Source organism: Anomalospiza imberbis, chromosome 9 (assembly GCF_031753505.1).
Source record: "Anomalospiza imberbis isolate Cuckoo-Finch-1a 21T00152 chromosome 9, ASM3175350v1, whole genome shotgun sequence".
In the NCBI taxonomy this organism is placed as follows: Eukaryota; Metazoa; Chordata; class Aves; order Passeriformes; family Viduidae; genus Anomalospiza; species Anomalospiza imberbis.
This window is the reverse complement of record NC_089689.1, coordinates 15,754,258-15,774,882: the sequence shown is the minus strand read 5'-3', so window position 1 is coordinate 15,774,882 and position 20,625 is coordinate 15,754,258. Positions and strand designations below refer to the sequence as shown.

Below are 20,625 nucleotides of genomic sequence, written 5' to 3'. Positions count from 1 at the left end.
GTAAGAAAACAGTTACTCTGACATCAAGCCATGAACATGAGAAAATGGCTTCTCCCTTTTGCAAGGGAGGAGAGAGGAGTGGAGAAGAAAACAGCTGAAAACCTCCTCCTCTCCCTCCAGAGCTATTTTTTGCCAGTGACAGAGAACGGTGGGATGAGCAAAGCTGATCTATATCTGCAGCAGGCTGTGGCTCTGATCTGAAGATGTATCCCCAGGAAAAAACAGTGAGAGCTTAGCTGTGGGGGAGGGAGCATCCGAAGGCAAAGTGCTTCTCTGCTGGTTCTGCACCTGCAGTTTCTGTTCCAAGATGCTTTGCACTGTAGGCAGGTGATACTTAAAATTTGTCAAGAAGGGGCTATCACATTTTGTCTTAGATTATGTCCCATGTGTCAAGCTGTTAGGGCAACAGGCTGGGGTTTGGAAGAGCAGCTGGGGAATGCAGCCTGGGGAGAAAGGGTTGGGATAGGGAGGGAAGGGCTGGAGAGGAATTATGCATAATTGTGTCAGAATAAAAGGCTGTTCAAGCCAAGGCTAGGTGCCTGCTAGAAATGCTTCTCTAAGACCTGGCAAATACACAATCAGGAATTCCATTTACCAGAAAACAAGCTTTTCTGATTGTGTGGCTTCTTGCATTCTTCTTAGAATGGTTTGGTGTTGAACCAGTATCCTGATAAGTTGTGTTGTCTGGGCCTGTCTCCTAAGGGAGATATTTTGGACAGTTACTCCCAAGTAAATTGTGTGTCATTCTGGAGTTAAGGGCTTGTCTTCACATGCCATTAGGAAATCATTCAAGTCAGCTGAAGATGTGAATTTAAAGTGAGTTCTTTCAACTGTTCTACATCTTTGAGGCAGAATAATTGAAAGTCACTCTGATTCTGAAGAAGAGCATCTGAAGAAGGTCTCAAAGAGTTTAATCAAATCAGTTTTTTTAATTTGCATGGTTTTTGTCTTAAGAATTAATCCAAAGTGCCTTATGTAGGCAAAGCCTCCAAGTGGATTATATTATATAGGAATGATTCCTCTTAAGGATTTGGATGGGTTTATGTGGAGGTAGATGTATTACTAGTCAGGAATAGCACTTGCATTTTAAAGTCACCTTGTACTTTCATCTGAATTCATTTTTCAACCTTCTGACTCTGCTAACCTTAAGCAGAAATTATGAGAGGATGTGAACTGACTTTAGTCTCTACAATAGACCTTTAAAATGCTGCTGATGGCCTCCTTAAAGCTATCACTAGCCCTGTAATGACTGCAAATTTCAGTAGAAACGTCTAGTTCACATATTTAATCTTTTATAGTGAATGGAATGCACTTTAGTGGATAAAGCTGCTGATTTGTTCTGAGATTTTCTAAGCTGATGGGAGGAAGGTGAAGGAAATTAGAGGAGTACAAGCCCTCTGAGCAAATCTTGGACTTCCACCCCAAACTGAAATTCTTCCTATCCCATACAAAGTTTTTTTTTCAGGTGTGTGTATGAAACAGGGACCTTTAGCAAAATCTGGGTAGTAGAAAAAGGTTGAATGTTCTGTTATCTGAGGCTTTTGGCAACCTACGTAGTTAGGTTTACCTCAAGACTGAGAGGAAGAGACAGAGGAGTCTGGCAAAGGGATTGTGCACTTCGGACTGAACTGTCTGTGCAGACTGGCAGTTTTGAATATTTGCTGCCTAATTCAGGAGGAATTTGCTGGAGAAGTTATGGACAGAGCTCTCCATTTTGCATTTTAATGTATTGCTGCAGTCTTTTTTTCTTCCTTACTTCCCTTCCTTTTTAATAAGAAGAGGAATGTCTGAATTACTGTAGGTATTTTTCCTTAGTCATTTTCAGTTGTGCAAAATACGTTGCAGTGGCTGATGTACAGCAAGAACACAGATTATTGCCTTTTCAGTTACTGAATTTAGACTTGTGAAACACAGGAAGGAATTTCTAATTTAACTAAATTCATGCAAGTATGTGTTTCAGCAGCCGTGTGAGATTAAGTGGAAAGGTCCATTGTGTATGTTGAACTGCAGAATACCATCTGTAGACTGCTACTGCCATGCTTCTAGAGCACATAAGAGATCACTGTGTGTGGATAGTTAGCATATTATTTAAATAAAGTTGTGAAAATTGAAGGTTCTGAATGTTTTTCTTACTGTTGAGGCAACTATAAAGTCAAATATTGTCATATTCTTGCTGAATACTTTTATTGCCCTGTGAAAGACTTGGTTCTAGAGACTAAGGACTGATTCTGCCCGAAGGTTTAATTGACAGGATGGGCAAATCCAGGTAGAGCACAGATGCCTTCACCTTGGGCAGATGAGAGATGTTGTATCTATGCTCTGAGTGCGTGTGCTTTGCACTGCCTTTCTTGGCTGAGGAGCAGTGCAGTTTCTGTGGCAGTGTCCCACTGGGATCAGCCTGAGGTCAGTTCATTTTGCCTTGTTCATCAAACAAGCAGCAGATGGCTGGGCTGTGCAGAAGTTGTTAACCTGAGTGAGGGTCAGGCTGATGGTAGGAGGCTGAATTTGTATGTTGTCCAGTCTGGTTGAGTTACCAGATTGGTTACTTGGTAAATATCTCATCTTTACAGTCAAGGACTAGATTTTGAGGTGCTTTTTAAAGATGTCTGAAATGGCTGATCAGGAAATGTTAGGTTTGTTTCCCTTTGTACACTCTGTTTAGTTTTGTTTTGGTTGCCTCCGGAGTGTTGAACATCCTGGTGGCATCATGGAAAGATGTTCAGTGCCATGGAAATTTAGCCCACTGCAGGTCAATTCTTGTTTCAGGTCTTCAGCTGACAAAGCTACTGTGGACTTTGTTATCACACAGCTAGAAGTTGGTTGGTTGCCATGGGACCATCGAGTGTGACCCATTTATGTAAAGGATAGGCGAACAGCAAACAGCCCCAAAGAAATTACACTTAATGCTTCAAAAGAGCATATTTGTCATCACAGAGAACTCAATGTCATTGTAGGAAAAAAGAAAAGTGAACAGAAAACAGATCCTTGTAAGAAGATACTAAATAGTCCAAAAGCTGAAATTCTGGTTTAAAGAAAGGAGACATCTACACTAACAACCCTCTGGTTTCAGGACACATCTAGAAGTTTAAAAGAAAAGCCAGTAAATAAGGGGAAAGTGGATATATGAGAATGCAAGTTAGAAGTTAAGGAAGTAAGTTAAAGAATTAACTGAATATTTTCTACAGTTACTATGTTAGAAATAATTCAAATTACTATACAGAGATAATAAAGTAGCTCATGCAAAAAAGTAGAAATATTTGTTAATACTCTTCCATATTTGGGAAAGTGTAAAATGTGATACCATCAGTGCAATTCCAACAGAGAATTAAGTCTGATTTAATAAATTAAGATTTCTTCTAGGGATGCCCATATACAAATCAGCAGTGATGTGACTTGATTGTTCTAAAGACCTTGGTGAAAAGTCTGTAGGCATGCAGACAATTTTTAATAACTGTTGGTATTGGGGGTCTTAAAACCAACTGTGCCAGAATTGACAAGGAAAGAGTGGGAGACTGACTTAATCATAATCCAGATAGCTTGACATTAATAGTCGCCAAAATACTGAACAAAATTAAAGCAACCAGGACTCTGAGATGTAGTAAAGCTATGTCTTCAAAGGCATCTGATGCAAGGGGGCTGGAGACAGTTCAACCCATTATGGTACTCTGCTACTCCCTCGCTCCTTCCAAGTCCTGTCTCTCGTTCCCTCTCACAGCAGCAGCAGAGGTAGTCAGTGAGGGCTGCTGTGCCTCCTGGGGGCTCCTGTCCTGACATGTTACTGCTCTGTGATATTGCAAAAGTAAATGGATTAAGAACTGACTAACTGATGTTTGAAAGTTAGTCACTTGTGGTGAATCATTGTCAAACGAGAATGCTTCTAGAAATCTTGTTTTAAGGATTGAAGTGAGGGCATATTCCATTGAACTTTTTCATCAAGTAGCTGGAGACAAGGGCAGAATTGGCAGGCCATATCACACTAGGCAGTGTGGTAAACAAGGACAAAGCAGCTTGGACACCGGAATTCGCACAGCCTGGTGAACAGTAACAATCAAAGGTGCAATTGAATGTAATCTGTAATATAATGGGGCCTGCAGGTGTTACACTTCAGGGTAGTGACAGAATAGGAGCTTGGGGAGAAGACTACTTGGAGGTACTGTGAATCAACAACTGGATGTGACTGCTGTCTTGCAGGGCAGCAAAGGGGTATAAGTTTGGGTGTAGGAGGGGCAGTGGGTGAAGGAAGGTGAATCATCTGCAATTCTGAGATCAGGAGGAGCCTGTTGAAAATGGGAGTTCACGTAAGTCAGAGGAGATATTTGAAGGCTGACTGGTGTTCCACAAGGCGAGCCTGAAAAGCTCATTCTGTTGCTGGGTTTGTTGTTTCTTGATAGATAAGTGGAGGAACTTGATAATTGGTGGGAAACACCTTCTGAGGGAGAGCACACTGGAGGCTGAAACGCAAACAGAAACAGGCGTGACGCAGAACTGATGGCTGGAAGCCATTGCAATCAGGCAGTTGGAAATAAGTGCATTTGTAATGGTGAGAGAGCATAAGTGCTAGAACAAATAAATAACAGAGGAAAGTGGTGGAGTCCACCCAAAATGTTCTCAGGGCTGAAAGATTCTCTGGAAATGTCCTCTGTGCTAAATACAAGAATTCTTGAGAGTAGTGGTATGTGATGTCAAATGACTTCAGTAAGTCCTAGATGGGACTATACAAGCCTGCAAACCAAAATGTTCTTCACATGTGCTGCATAGCTGAGCATCAGCTGGCCTCTCTGCTAGGGAGTGTGTGTATATATATAAATATACATATAGCATATGTGTGTGTGTGTATACTTCAGGAGAGGCATATAGATGGGTGGTGCTTCTTGGCATGAGATACGTAGCTCCTTTGTTAAATATTTCAAGAGCAACTGAAGAAACTGGAATCCAAAAGTGGTGACCAAGAGTTTCCTAACCATGCATATGGTTCTCCATGGAATCAAACTGGGAAACTTGTTTGTAATGCTGTCTGAACTCTTCTCTCTGGAACTGACTTTTCTTGCATATAACCAGTTTTGGAATCTTTGTGCTGCTCTTCTCTTGCAAAGCAGCAGCTTAGATCTTTCTGTTCCCCTTCTTGAAGGTGCATCTAAAGGAGTGTTGAGGCAAAGTAGAATGGAATGGACTAAGTGCGGCAGCAGGCTCACAAGCAATGAGTTTATGAGTAATATTTGGGTGGTGGGGTTGAGTGGGTTTTTTTTTTTTTTTTTTTTCTTTTTTAAAGTGGACAGTTAATTTCAGAGCTCACTGCTACACTATACCATTATGAGTAAGAATTGACAGGATTCCAGGAAGGATTAGACACCCAGGAAATTATTTATTTAGTTTCACATAAATCTATATGATTCTGTTCTGCACTTATAAAACAGTTGATAACAGTGGGGTCTAATGTGGTGGACTGATTATTATTGCATAGCTGTTTACTAGGAAACTTATTTTGCTGTATCTGTTTCTAGCTACTTTCACAACAGGAACTGGTGATTCAGAGTTCTGTTTCTAAATTTAATATGAGAAGGAGCGTAATTTGGGCTGAAGGAACACTGAGGGTGTGTGTATGAAGGGGAGGTGGTGATAAAGGGAGAAAGCACCCTGTGTGCTAAAATGTGTCATTATGCCTCTGATTGCAGGGCATGCATGCTGATATGCAAACAGAATATGCATGGATCAGAGTAGCAAACTGCTCTTCGAACACTCAGCTTTTCAGTGATGATACTTGTACAGTATATCTCTGTTGTATTAAAGTAATTGATCTGCAGGGAAAATGAAGCATCTTTGAGGATTGATACCATCAGAAGTGGATAGAGAAAAAGAGCAAGGAGACTTAAGTCATGGAAGGAAGGAGGTTTAGCTGTGTTTTTGTCAGGCAAAAGTCTTCCATTTCCTTTGTAATTACCTCTTGATACTTGTTTTGGAGAAAGCTTCTCTCTGTTCTTAAATGAATAGTTACAAATGCTGTAATTATCATTACATTTTTCTTTTCCCTTTTTTTCCTTCCCAAGGTTACATGTGGGTGAGACAGGCACACACACAACTTTATTTGGTGTGACAGTTGCATCTGGTAAATACAAGTGGACAGAAAGTGTTGATTTTTGGGAAGCATTGTATTGGGAAGGTGCAGGTACAGGCATGATGACTGTGAGGGTTGTTTCACTGTTGCTTCCCTTCATGGTTTCCAAGCCCCAGGACAGCTGCTCAGCACCGTTAACAGTGTATGCCTCAGTGTGCTCTTGAGATGTCACCTGAAGAGCAGAGAGCACCTCTGTGTTTGCCACTGTGTCCACACAGTAACATATGTACGTGATCAAAGAAAACAGGTCAGCTCTGCATGGATCCTGCAACTCATGTCTGTCCACCACCCAAGTCTTGGTGGAAAGCAATCTGTAGGATTATAGAACAAGAACATGAGAAAAAATATGTAGTTAGTTTTAAAACTTGAGCAGGTTCAAAAGATGAAGCATTTTAGCATTGCTGTCCTTGTAGATGGGAACATTATTTTGTTGTCATGCCATTTGTCGCTCAAGGATGGGGACCAATGAATAGATTTTCTTTGAAGTTCTTTGCCAGGATAAAAGAAACACATCAGTCCTACCTCTACAGACCACCTTTCTAGCTTAATGTAGCACTAATCTGGCAAAGAATCCAGTAAGGATAGTGGACTGTGAACAGAGGAGAACACGATGTTGAAGCCATAGATACTATGAATTGGCTCTTAAGGGCTGCATCAAGAAACACAGTGAATTGTGATATTTTGTGGCTTTTGTATGACTGCCATATTTTTCCCTGCATGCAATCATTCCAACGCAAGTTAAATTCTTTGTTGTAGAAAAGCTAAATATTTTTGAATGCTGAGTCTGAAACACAGATGATATACTGCAGCAAAAGACTCTCATGGGATGTTTTTACGAGATGGCTTTTATTTGTTAAATGAGTTTTCAGTAGTTCTTCAGTACATGCTATTGTATTGTTTGTGTGATGTCTTACAGTGTCACTGGTCTGATCTGGACTGTGATGACTGAATAAATTGCATCATTTGCTGACTGTGGAAAGATGGCTTGATCTGCAAGACGCATTTGTGTATATGTGCATTTTGTAATGTAATTGTAATCATAAATTAAAGATGTTCAGTTAATGCCAAATACGAGCTGTATTCATAACTCTTGCTGTTCTTGTCTACCCACAGGAGTTCCAAGAGTCAGAGGGGATCACAGAGGAAACTGAAGCTGCTTTTGTACTTTAAGGGGGGGAAGGTAATGAAATAAGTTATGTAGTCTAAGTCATCTTGAAAAGGGAGACTTTTAAGTGGTCTTTGGGCTTCTACCAAGGAGCATGCTGCTGGCATTTAGATTTTGTGCATTAGAGGAAATAAAACACTAGAAATCCCTTGGCTTTCATCTACAGAGAAATAGCTATACTTTGCTGCTGTGTTTTGGCCATGTTGGGTTTTGGCACAGTTATGGTAATTTATAATTTTATGTCCTGTGGGTTTTCAGTGACTTAAAATTACTAAGAAGAAGTAGCTTGCCCTGAAGTGGTTGGTGAGATGGTTTTACAGTTGGCAGGGAGACCTTCTCTAGGAGTTGGAGGATCAGACCCTGTAGTGTGTTGTGGCTTTGACAGTGACTGAGGTCACAGAGGAATACTGGAGAAAACTATAGTAGCTAGCTGTGGTGTTGTGATGTGGTTGATTGTTCCTTGCTGATCCTTGCCTTGGATGGTAGAGGTGTAGACCTTGTAATTAAAAAGCTCAAGTGCAAGTCTCATTGGGAAAAGTTGAATATTTTATGTTAATATGATTATGCTTTTGCTCATTGCTAAAAGACTTCAAATTTTGAGTCTGTGTTATAGTGAAGATATATTGAGATCTCTGTTCAAATTGCATCTATTCACAAACAGCAACTCAGAGGCAAGAAATCATTTTATGTAACTTGATTTTAAGTGGTGCTATTGGCACTTCTTTTTTGTTAACTGAAGGCAATAAAGATTCTCTAATAAATGAGTCATAATAGCATTATTGTTCTTATTTATATAACTTGAGATCTTGTAGTCTAATCCTGTTGGCCTTTACCTCCATGACTGTTTTAATTTTTGACGGGGATTTTGTTTGTTTTAAACCACTTCATGATTACTCAATTCCTACAGTCAGTTGTTTCTCCCCCCTTTAGGGGTAGAACTAAAACTTTATTTACAACTTGCTTCTTGTAATTTGACAAAGAAAAGAGATCGGTGAATATGGCCAGCTTCAGCAAGTAACTCTTTGCAGAGCTCTAAGAAGCACTATACCCAGACCAACTATGTGTGGAAAACTTGGCTACACTCCCAAAGGAAGAGTTTCAGTAACTGGAGAGAAATGGTTTTATTTGTGAATTGTACACCTGCATAGAAATACCAAGATTTCCTGCTACTTTGTATCTTTCAATGATACCTTTGTTCAGTCACTTTTAATAGTAGAGTTGCATGGTAAGGAATAATTCCAACACACTGCCAATACTTGAAAACTTTTTTAGGATGACTTTACTTTGTGATTACTCTTGAGATCAACATGTTGCTAATGTAGAGAATAAAAGATTTATTCCAATTTCTAGCCCATGGCAGAAAATTGAAGGTTCTTCCTTTTCATAACTGGTCAGTCTTGAAACTCTGCCTTCCTCAAACACTCTGCTGTGTTATACAGCATGAAATCTGATGCAATTCAACTGAATTTTTGGGCCATAATTCTTTTGAAACAAGATGACACACTGTATAATGCAGTAAAGCTTTGATATAGATAAGGGTGTTGAACCTAAGCAGCTATTAGCCATGTTTCAAGACTAGGCTGCAACAACAGTGCCTGCTGATGTGTGGTGAGCCAGGATCCAACTTTGGTATTGTGATCCCGGGCTTCGTCACAGTGAACGTGGATGTGGCTATGTCCATATGTAAGAATTTAGAGCTCACAGCAGTAGCACATCATCTGCCTTTTTAGCGTCACCATTTTGGATCTTGCCTCCTAGGTCAGTTGATGCTATGTGTGGATGTCCCAGGCGTTGTGATGAGAGAACAGTACCTCATCTGGCTTCCTAAAGCAAATCTGTTCTTGGGAAATTGAAACCAGTGCAGGCTTAAAGGAATAATTTACTTAAATTTTCATTGATCCAAAGTTGCTTGGTGGTTTTATATCTAAGAGAAAGGATTTTTCTTTTAGCCTTTGAGGAACTTGAAACTGAGATTAGAATTGCTGTTTAGTCTAAGAGGGAACAAAAACTATAATAGAGTTCTGGGCCTTGATACAATTTTTGTTATTTAAAAAAATGTACTTCAGGCACGATTTGGCAGGCAGAACTCTTGGTCAAAGGCTGTTAACAAAACTTTATCTTAAATGGATGGTTTCAGTCTGGCCTTGACAAATCCTAAACTCTTGACTGATGGGTATGTCTTATGTATATTATAGCTGTACACCCACATGCACAGGCAGTTGTCGAAGTGTGTGATGAGATAACAGGAAAATGTAAATAAAGCAATTGGCTAGTTGTCCTAATGTTCTTGAGTAGATCCTCGTGAAAATAATGCCAGTCAGACTTACAAATAGATCTGTATGGAAGATGACTTGTGTTCAGCTATGACGTGATACAGGTCACTATGTGGTAAACTGTGGCCATTTTGTGTTTTATTTTGTGTTGAGTCAACAACCTGAAATGCAAACCAAGAGCTCAAATAATCCCTGCTGTCCCTGCTAGCTGCAGGATGTCTCCAGGCTACCCTGTTCTGAGAAGGGGTGTTCTTAGGTCCCTGCCACCTGATCACTGTGAGTGCCGGGAGATCTCTGCATGCCTGGGAGGAGAACCCTGTTCACTCTCTCACCACCACCACTGCACCAAACTGGTGTTTGCTGGTGTTGCTACAAGACAGAAACTCATTTGCTCCACTGGTCCTGCTTTGATCGATGCCTAGTCCATCACAAATGCCTGTGGAAATGCTGCTGCATGTGATGTTAAGAGTTTGCCTTAGGACAAGTTCTTGTTCTGCTCAGGACACCAGGGCAGTTAGAGGGCTGGATTGCACCTCTTTCTGAAAGCCATGCATTATGCTTGATGGAAGTCATGATGAGAGCCAGGATGCTGAAATCACTGATGTACTTGCACAAGTTCAGACTTGCCATTTCCACTTTTTTTCTGAAATCTTGGCACGATGGTGAAAGGTGATTTAGAAGGTAAGGACCTTCCTTCTGCCAGGTCAGTATGATGTAGTGCTGTGTCCCGAACTTGTCCTGCTGCTTATTCATGCTTGCACAGAATCTCCTGGGGACCTGACTGGGGCCTGCTGAAGGATGTGAAAATTGCTTACAGCAGCAACAACAAAACCTGTTCTGTTTTCCTCCAGTTAGAAGGCACTCTGCTTTTATTTCTGTAGCAGCTAGGGAGCAGCTATTGTGCTACCCTTAAGTGATGTGAAACTTGCTAAAACGAGTTCAAATGAAGAGCACCTGGGATAAGGGGAAGCTGCCTGCAGAATAAAAAAGCTACCTCTGCACTGATTTTCTGATGTGGCCATCCAAGCAGATGTTGGCTGTAAAAGTCAGACAGTGACATGGTACATGGGTGCATGTCTGTGAAGGTGGCTGCCAAAAACTTTATTGCAAGTGTGTGTAGAAGCCTGGAGTAATCATGGAAAAGTCATAAGTGCTGGAACAGGAGTGGTATGTCTGTAAATAGGATTGAATAAAGTGTCTGTGTTTTTATTTTACCTGAAGTGAAGTATACACTCAGGTTCATTATCTGTTTTAAAACAAATTTGACTGGAAAGGAAAGCTTCATTGTCCATTTCACTGTAAAGGTAGGATTCAAGAGCTATTACATTTAGTGCCTTATTTTTGAGATAGCATCATCCTCAAACCAGTGGGAAGGAGTATGGCTAAGTATATAGGAATGCTGTAATTGTAAAGGGATTTATCTGGACGTAATGTTAAGCAGTCTCAAAGATTGCAGTGCATTAAAATGTTAAATTTGATTATACTTTAATCAGGCTGTTATCCCACTTTTTGTTTTAATCTTTTTCTGGAAGCCTGAGGGAGTTTGTTTTTTTGCTTTGAATGTTAGAGCCACAAACATGCTTATCATTGCCTAACAAATAATCACTTTTAGATTGTGAGCCTTCAGGGGCAAGGGTTGTCTGCCCACTCCCTGCTGGAGGGCCCTCAGTGCAGAGGTTACAATTCCAGCTGGAGCATTTGAGTCAAATCATAATATAAATTTAGCAATAGTAAATATTTAAATTGGATGTTGTATGGATGTGTTAGTGCTGGTGAATGGCAGGCATCAAGCAATACAACAGAACCTTACTGAACTTTTTTGCAGAGCTGAAAGCTGGTAGGACAGCAAGTCTTGGAACATTCTTTCTGTTCTTAAGGCAATGTTTTGAATGGGGTTTTGAGAAAATAAAGCATAAAAAGGAAGGAGGTGATCTGAACTCATCAGCAAAATTTCAAAAGAGCCCCCAAAAATGTGCTGCAGCGCAATTTCTTTTTATGTCAAAGTACTGAAGTACACACCCTGAACCAAACAATTAAGGGACTAGATGGACTAAGCAAATAGCTTATCTCTTACAGAAAGCAGCTTAAGTTTAGAAGAGGAAAAAGAATTATAGTAAACTTAAATAAATCCCTTTAAGGATCAGTGCTTCAGCTGCAGGCATTTTTCCTTGGCATGAAACCACTGGAGGTTCAGCTATTGGAAGCTTGGCAGGAATGTGGTAACATTAATAACTCATCCTTCATCTGCTGATTAGAGTTTTATGTGAGAAGTCATCGTTGTTACCCATCTGGCAGGATGTCTGAGGTGTAGGAGATCTCTGTGCTTGATAAGGAGCAGGTAGGGTTGGCAGCAGGCTGTCAGTTGTGTGGTGCCTGCCCTGGGTTGGGGGAGACAACATGCTGGGGGTATCAGGGGCTGCTTGGCTGGTACCTTGAGGAGTTTCTGTGTCATGGCTTTACAGCTGGACCTCGGCTTGAGCGAGGAAGTATCCCCTTCTCCCTGGGGATAAAAGAAGCTGTGTGACATTTAAGTAGGAACAAAGTTAGACTGTTGTTCCATAAAGAGTGGAGAGACTGTGTATTTGAAAATTGAGGGTGCAGCCTATTTATTGAGCTGTAAACTAGCATTTTAATCTTTTCATCAAAGCAGCAGAGTGGATAAAAGGAAAGGTGGACTTTGTGTTTTTTCATATCCTGATTCTCAGCTGCATTTCATGCACCTTCCTACTGCTCTTGCCACAGAAATGTCTTGGCAGAAACAGAGGAACTCTGATGTATGAGTAGGATGCTTGTGTTTACATGTAGCTTCTGTGTCACTGGGCACTTTTTTGTGTGTATGCATATGTGTCATTTGCTTTTGTCATTTTAAGTTTTTAATTTAAGTGTGACCTTTCCTAGTTTGCTTTTAGCTAATGGGTATAATGAAAGTGCCGCTGCAGATATTTGAAAATACAGTCGCTTGTATATGTACAAATCTTTATGAAACTTCTGTTCAACGTGTAACCCAGTGAGAGACACTGTGTTTGCAGGCTGAGGAGATGAACCAGCTACGATAGGGAACAATGGAGCCTGTTCTTTAGTTAAAGGAACTTTTTGTCTGTTCTTGTCTCTAGATCTGCACGAGGATGCTGTAAATGTTCCAGTTCAAGGTTGCTGACATGTCCATTAAAATAAAAGGAAGGAGAAAGTATTAGTTGAAAATCATTTACTTCAGTTACTCAGTAAACCTGCTTCCATATGGATGGGAATGCAGTTTAGAAATCAAGTAAAATAAGACTTTAGTTACCATGAGCTAAGGTACTAAGGAGAGTTCATTTTGCCCTGAAGAGGGGCTATTAAAATCTGCAGTAAAGTGAACTTTAGTAACACATTTCTTTCTCTTTGGTAGGCATTCCTCCGTATTCTTTAGGTACATTTAGGGTGTGTAGTTAGAGCTACTAATATATTTTGTAATAAGATTTGTATCTTTACATTCTGTGGCTTAAAATCATCAAATTATCAGTTCCATGTATGCCAGGTTCAATTTCTTAATAGTTTGAAGTTGCCCTAGTTCCAAGTGAATTCGGAAGAAGGAGACAGACTGGCAGTGTGTGTGGCTGTGCATCAGACAAGAGTTATTTTTCAGAGGAATTGCATGGGTTTCTGAGTGCTGTCTCTATCTGAGATAAAGCAATTTCATACTTTGTAGCCATGTGAACTTATTTATGTAAAAGGAAATTTAAATAACTTGGACGTAAACCATTTTAACTGTTCTGTTTTTCAGATTTCTAAACTAAAAAGGAAATGAAAGTTTGTTGTATTTTTTTTACTTTTTTTCTCTTCCAATCCTTTAAATTTATTTTAAATTGTATTGCTGGGTTGTTTTTAGTGATAAAAAGCAGCCTCTAGGGACAAGAGTTACCAGATGTGCTTTTATTTTGGTGCAACTTGCTTTTGCAACTTGATAAATTCCCAAAGTGCTCTGGTTAGTAGAAGTGCCAGATGTTTACTGTGTGTTCCTCTACTTCTGATAGTGGTCATGAAAACACTGCAGAAACCTTGTGGCCTAAAAGATAGGGGAACAGCAGATTTAGAAATGGCAAAAAGATCAAATATTTACACTTGAGTGCAAGCAGCTGTTAGTAGCTGTTAGATTATTGTATGGTGTAATTTCTAATTGCATTGTGCATCCATGCCAGCGCAGGTTAAATGCACTTCAGTAGCTTTCAGTTGTGTCTGCACTTCAGTAAAAGTGCTTGGTGTCAAACTGGGAGTCCTGCACACACAAATTGGGCTTTCTTTTCAAGATTACTGGTCTGGCTGTTTTGAGAATTCTGTGAAATGAGATACAAAGTGTCTGCTCACTGTCTTTTCTCTCTGGCTAGAAAAAACAGAAAATGCTGTTGGAGGTTTGGTTACTTGGCTGTGGCAGTGCGACTTTGATCACTGGGAATGTGCTGCCTCAGATAAGGGAAGGATGAATTGGCATTGAGGGGCTGTAGCAGCAGTGTAAGGGTGGGAGTGCATGTGCTAGGGTACATCCAAGGCATATTCTCTGCCTTTCTGTGCCAGGTCCTTGCCACTCTGCTGCAGGATTTCTGTTCTGGCAGCTGTGCCCCTGAAATGCCTGTGCATTCATAAACCTTTGCTTACAGGTATGAAGAGCATCTTAAATTGAGTATTTACCCTGCTGGTGTCTCATTAGCCACCTCTTTTGGTTTCTTGCATGTTGCCTTGCTAGGTGGTTTGTTTTGTAAGTGTAAATTCACATGTGGTTAACTGACTTCCACTGGAACATATCTGATCCTGACCTCTTTACCAGAGAGGACCACCCTCTCCAGTCTTGTTTGCTTCTCCCATCTCTTCTCTGCTGCCCTTCATGGTCTCTGACCCTGTTAGCTTGTGAGAAGTAAGGATGGAGCAGTGTTGCTTAACATCTAGCGCTGGGTCTGCCTGAGCTTTCTGAAGTATACCGGGCACCAGCTCTGCACTCTGAAGCCTGGGGATAAATGTCAATAAAACCTGAAGCTAGCACTTTTTGTCAAAGCAGCTCTTTCATAAGAGCATGCTCAGGAGTACTGCACTAGGCAAAGTGAGAAGTTACTCATTTTCTGTGCTCTGTAGACACAGAATTTGCATGCAGCAAATACAGAGCTAATTGTGTTAATAATTTTGGGGGTTTTTTGGGAGGTTTAATTGTGTTAATAATCCTTGGGTGCTTTGGGGAACTACTCAAATGTAAAAATGGGCTCCTTTTGAAAGTCGTCTTTAAACAGACCTTTCCAGTCATTTATAGCAAGGCAAGAATGAGGTAAGATTTGACAGTTTATTGTTAGGGAAATAATGGCTGCTAATACTGCTTTTTAAATATCACATTGATTACAAAACCATTTGTGTAGGAGTGGTGTATGGCACTAGACCTTCAAAGAACTGGTAAACAAGGAAGATTCAATGTAAACACTTAAATAGCAGCATCCAGAAGTAGGTTAGAGTGTTACACAACCTGAAAAAAGCCCCACTTTGAAGGACATAATTTTTGAAGACTTTAAAAAAAGAAAAAAGTGGTTTTTATAGATTTCATTTTTGTAAATGGTATTAATTTGTCTTTGATTATGTAAAGAATCTAATTTTTGTCTCCAGCTTACTGAAGTCTAATATTTCTTTACGCAGTCTAAGAGAAATAAGGTTTGATAATTTTTTTGTTTTGCAAGTTACTGTCAGTGAGGTTCATGTTGTTCATAAAGGTGATGCTTCCTTAAGTGGAGAATGTATTTGCAGACTATACCAGAGATTATATATATTATGTATATAAATATATAGACATATATAGAGAGAGGCATTATATATCCGCCTTAAGGGAAAGTCCAAAGTTAGAGCTGTGCAGTTTGGGCAGTGGGATGGGGCAACTGGGGACATGGGTTAGATGTGGGGGATTTTGTTTGGTTGCTTTTGTTTCTCAAACAATCGGTGTATGAGTTATTATCTAATTAAAAGCCGTTATAGAACTCTTGTTCCTTAGTTGAAATGTTTTTCTCTATAGGAAATATCCTTTCAGCTTTGTGTTCATTGCTTTTCCTTATCCAGTCATCATCCATTACAGGGTAGTTTCAAATTGGTAGATTTGGTTGCTGTCAGGTGTTTAGGGAGGAAACAGCAAGTGGGAATTACTGTCATTCTGATGGGTGGAAAGAAATAATGGAAATCTTTTTCTATGCAGTTTTTTATATTAAATCTGGTTTTGATTTTCCAGAGATAAAAGCACTGATCAGGAAGTATGTGATCACATAAGCCCCATCCTGGTGTTAATGTTCTGCAATGCCTTCCATCACTGAAGTAGCACCAAAACATTTCCTGTAATAGAGTAATACTATAAAAACACCCATGTTTTGTTTTCCTGTGAAATGTTTCCTGGACTTTTCAGGCAATAGAGACACTCGGTGCACAAATCTGTGCCTAGCTGAATTTTGGGGGTTCGTTTGCAGGATGGTTGAGAGGAGGAGCTGTAGTAGCAGTTAGTTGTACCTTCAGCTGGTTTTGTTGGTTGAGTGGGCTCAGCACAATAATCCCCTGTGAAATAAAGCAGCAGAGAGCTAAGCCCTCTTAGCCAACATATTCGGAGCTGCAAACCAGGCTAGGGAAAGTTGTAATATTCCCACCTACTTTAGCAGGGCACTTTCCCTCTATTACTTGATCACAAAGCCTACTGGTGGTTAAACCTTCAGTTTGTTTTAGACTCCTCATCTCAGAAACTGAATAAACAATGCGGGTATGGATGTGTCTGTATGCTCAGAATGCCTAACCTGATTTGTAGACTTTGCTGTATGTCTTTGTGCATTACTTCACAAGGGTCCTGGGGCTCCTTATACTTGGTTCTGTGGAGAAGAAAAGGAGGGAGGGAAAAAAAAAAGGATAGTGCCATCTTTTTGTCCTTTGCAGATTGTCTATGGAACAATTGATATTGGCAGGGTCCTGACTAACAGGAATCTCATAATCCATTCTTATCACATTAAGGCCTGATAGTCTGCTTTTATAGGATACTGCAGAAGTAGAAATGGTTGGTGGAAAGAGACAACAAAATATACAGTGGAAATTAAATTTAAACTTACTGTCACTTGATCAAAAACAAGCTAGCAAAGCCTTTTAGTTATGGGAAAACTTTTCATCTCCTTAATTTCCTGTGGGAAGGGAGAAAACAATTTTGTTCATGGTAGCACTTTTTAGCTAGAAATGTTGAGGCTTTTTTTAGGAAATTCTTTACCAGATGCAGTAACAAGGCGGATTCAAGAATCTTTTTGTTTCCTGAAACAAAGTGGACTTGTTTGGAGTCTTGGGAACCTGAGAGTAAATGAGTGTATCATGTACTACAATTCTCCTTTTATTTGTTTGTTTTGAATTTGCTTTAACTTTAAATATGCTTTTAAGACAGGAGGGCCAGTGAGTTACAGAACAGATAGTTTTTATCTGTAAGTACAGGAAGAAGTAGGATGTAAATAAACATTAGTGACATACCAATCTGCTGCTTCCTTTTCTGCTAACTTCTGTATTTAAGCTAGAACAGTTTCTTAGGCAATATCCCAAATATGTCCATTTTGTATTTCAGCATTTATAGTCTGAAATGTGTCACAAATTCATCAGGCTAATCACATTCTGACCTCTTTCCATTACAGCTTTTGTTTAAGACTAATTAAATTATTGTAATTGTTAAGAAGAATGATTTAATAGAATTAGTTGCTACCCTTGCTGATTTAATGTGGACCTATGACAATTCTATTGTAATTGTTATTTTTTTCTTTATATTCCAGTTTCACTGTAACTAGTATAACTGCAAAACAAACTAAGTAGGTTTAATTCTAGAGCTCCAAATCGCACTACTGCACTACTTTCAGAACTTGAAGTTTTTCCACCTAAAATCTTAGAAGGTAGCAAGAAACAGCTGTGCTTAGAACAGTTGCATTTATTTAGGCTAAAAATGTTTTGTTTGTTTTAGGAGAAAGAATACACCCAGTAGATAGCTAGAAGTGATAGATGGAGCTGAAAGAAATTGTATCAGTTTCGGATAGAATGTCATCCATGTTACAGAACTGGAGACAGGGTTTGGGAGGGAAAAAGGTTATTTGTTAAAATTAAAGCCTTTATGTAGCTGTGCAGCCCTAAGGATCATACTGCGATATCTTTGAATTAAAATCTATGCTTATTAAAACTAAACAAAAATGTGCTATTTAAAAAAATGAATCTGTCCTGACATTCCATATTGGGAATGAGAAAATTTCTCTTTAGGAACCTCACTTTTCTAGTGTGGCTCTCTTTGGATCTTGGGTATGTCAAAGGCCCATGTTCTGCTGACCCTCAAGGTTCGTTTGGTGCCTTGTAAGCCCTGAAAAGGGCTGAAAGAAGTGCGTGTTTTCACCATGAGAAATCAGGTATTTTAACATTTCAGCTGCACAGGACTTTGTTCTTCAGTTTGACCCACCTGCTCGCAGATGTTTTCTGCTTTGGGGTTGTGAGTAGAGCATGCCATGACTAGTTTTGAGGGGAGACCACCTATGGCAAGGTGTTGCAGGCTCTGCCTGCCACACACTGACTGGCATTTGCATCTTTGTTTTTTCCTTACTTACTTACAGTGTTATCACTGTAACTTAGAATGAAACTCAAAGCCCAATTTGTCACTCTTAAAAGGAGTTGAAAATTAGCAGTGAAAATACTCTCCACCTACTCTAAGGAATATTCCCGACAGTAGGTTTCAAAAGATTTGAATAGTTTAAATTCAAATGGAATAAAGAAAATCCAAACCCATTACATACTGTACAGACTCGTTCTGAGTGCCTCTTAATTGTTTGATTTCTAAGTGTGTGCAGAAATAGAATAAAAGTTAACTTCTGTGGTTATTAGTTTAATAAAATCAAACACCAATACATGTTATGATGGATTTAAGAGAGAAAATATCAAATTTATTTGCAGCCTGTCAGAATGTGTCTTATACTGTGTCTAGGTTTATAGTTTTTCATTTTGGTTCTTAAGACTCAGAACATTAAACATTTTGGATATGTAGGGAGACAAATCTGTTTTCAGCTCTTGGAACTGATTTTTGCTAGCTAGAAAAAGGTCTGTGTTTTATGAGACAGTAATGCCACAGAGGAGTTTTTTGTGTTTTATAACTGCTAATCTCTGCCAAAACAAGAGCTCTTCTCTGAGTATCAGTAACTTGAAATAAAAGATGAGTTCAGAACACTGAATGTGGTACTTCTTGGTGTAAAGCTCCTGTTACACCATGCTGCCTACAGCCTCACAAAGAGGATTACTTAGGCTCTGTTGTGTCTCCTAACCTTTTTGGCAATGATTTTGTGTATGCAAGACAGAGGTCTGGTAGAGGTGATTTTTAACTTTTGATTTTATTGCTGTTTTTTCTAAGTCTTCAGCTGGAACCACTTTGTACTCCGTCATTTCTTTTCCATTATTTCAGTTGTTTAGAGCAGTCATGTCTGCAGTGCCTGGGTTTCCATGCTTTATCCACGTGTTCTCACGGAAGAAGCAAAAAAATCACCTTCTTTCTGTGAAAGGAATTCTGGAGGCCATGCCCCAAACCTCAGTGAAGTAACTTCCCACGTAATTAGCTAGTGCAAAGTTGAGAGAAAGGCTAGCCCCAGAGGAAGAAGCAGTAGCGGCTAGCTGTGTTTGTTCCTGCAGCGAGCTCGTTCCTCCCTCCCACCCCGCTGCCCTGCTGCCTGGCTGCCTGGGCACGGCTGGCCTGTGCCCACAGGACTCGTCCTTGCTCTGCCTTTGGCTTTGTGCTCTCCTGCTGAACTCGCCTGCTGGGCCAGAAGTTCTTGTGGCAGCCAAGGTAGGTGAGACCACTGTGAAAACAGCGTGGAGATGGAGAGTATGCCTTCCAGAGAGCTTCCTAGAAAGAAAAATAATCCATTTGGGGGAAAAAAAAATCACCTCTGCTGTTGCTTTGTGGTTGTCCTGTTCTGGGCAGGTGACAGGCAGTTGGGCCCTAGGAGTTAGGAGGGTCCTTTTTTATCAATCTGTTCACATTAGCACAAATGGCTGATGCTGTTCATGTGCACAGTTATTGTTAAATGTCAAAGGTAGCAATTCCAGGGCAAGCAGTCATGCTGTGACTCGGTGTAGGAAAAGCCCTGGGAGACATTAAAGATGGGAGTTTGTAGCTAACTTCCAGGTAAGGCACTGTGAAGCTTTGATAGCTGGGGTGTGTTACTGGTCGGTGTCCTTCAGCACTTTGTACAGCAGCTGCAGCCCTGGGGAGTGTGTGGGGGCAGGCTCAGGAACCTCTCAGGAAGGAAGTCCTTGTGGAGCTGGGAGGACTGTAAGACCTCAGAAACTTCTGATGAGGGAGGAGTATTTGACATTTATTTGCCCACTGGAAAATAAAGAAAGTGAGAACTGCAAGCTCCTTCTGCTGGTTCCCTGAGAAACTCAGCCCTAACTTTTAAGTTTTGACAACTGTGCCAAGAGCACTGAGATGAGTGCTGCTGTGAGATAAAGTCCTTTCCTCTCTGGCTGCCTCCACCAGATCACAGGCTTGGTATGCAAGACTGGTAAAGCTTCTGGGAGGAGTGTGGGAGGGCAGGGGCTGGGTATTTCCCTGTGTTGGAGGAGACACTTTGATCATGAGCTCCATGGTAGTAAAGACAAGTGCTGGCCTTTCCCACCAACTGAGATGTGGGAGCTGCTTGTACTGGTGTGGGAAAGGAGCGGTGCTAGTGCATGACTTTCACTATATAGGCAATTGCTGCTCTTTGAATTGTGTGTGTAGAAGAGTCTGTTATCCAGAAATAATTAAATGATCACGCTGTATATATGTTGCCTCTGACATCTCCTTTACGATGTGTAAGGTGCAGGTCTGTATGAACTGTTATGCTACAAGTTAAAAATAATAAATCTATTGCATCTTGTTACTGCCTGCTTTGACCACCTTGGGCTCTGATAAGCTGTTGTTGTCCCCAATAAAGGGAGACAGACTCTGTGGGATACTGTACATACTATCTCCTTCCCAGCTGCGTGTGTGCACACAAGCTAGATATTTTTCTTTAGAAATGGCAACTTTGGGTCACACGTTCAGCAGTCAAAATGAT

At 40.3% G+C, this 20,625-nt stretch overlaps 1 protein-coding gene across 3 annotated transcripts in view; it reads left to right on the top strand.

Annotated features, from left to right (window-relative positions):
• Positions 1-20,625, top strand: part of LRRC8D (leucine rich repeat containing 8 VRAC subunit D) — a 52,070-nt gene that overhangs the window by 24,594 nt on the left and 6,851 nt on the right. The window contains exon 1 of one of the 3 annotated variants that reach the window (XM_068199872.1): positions 19,931-20,075. The exons of the other annotated variants lie outside the window; for them this stretch is intronic. The gene's annotated coding sequence lies outside the window, so the exon portion shown is untranslated. Of the gene's footprint in view, positions 1-19,930; positions 20,076-20,625 lie in introns of those variants that run through there. 3 annotated transcript variants of the gene reach the window in all.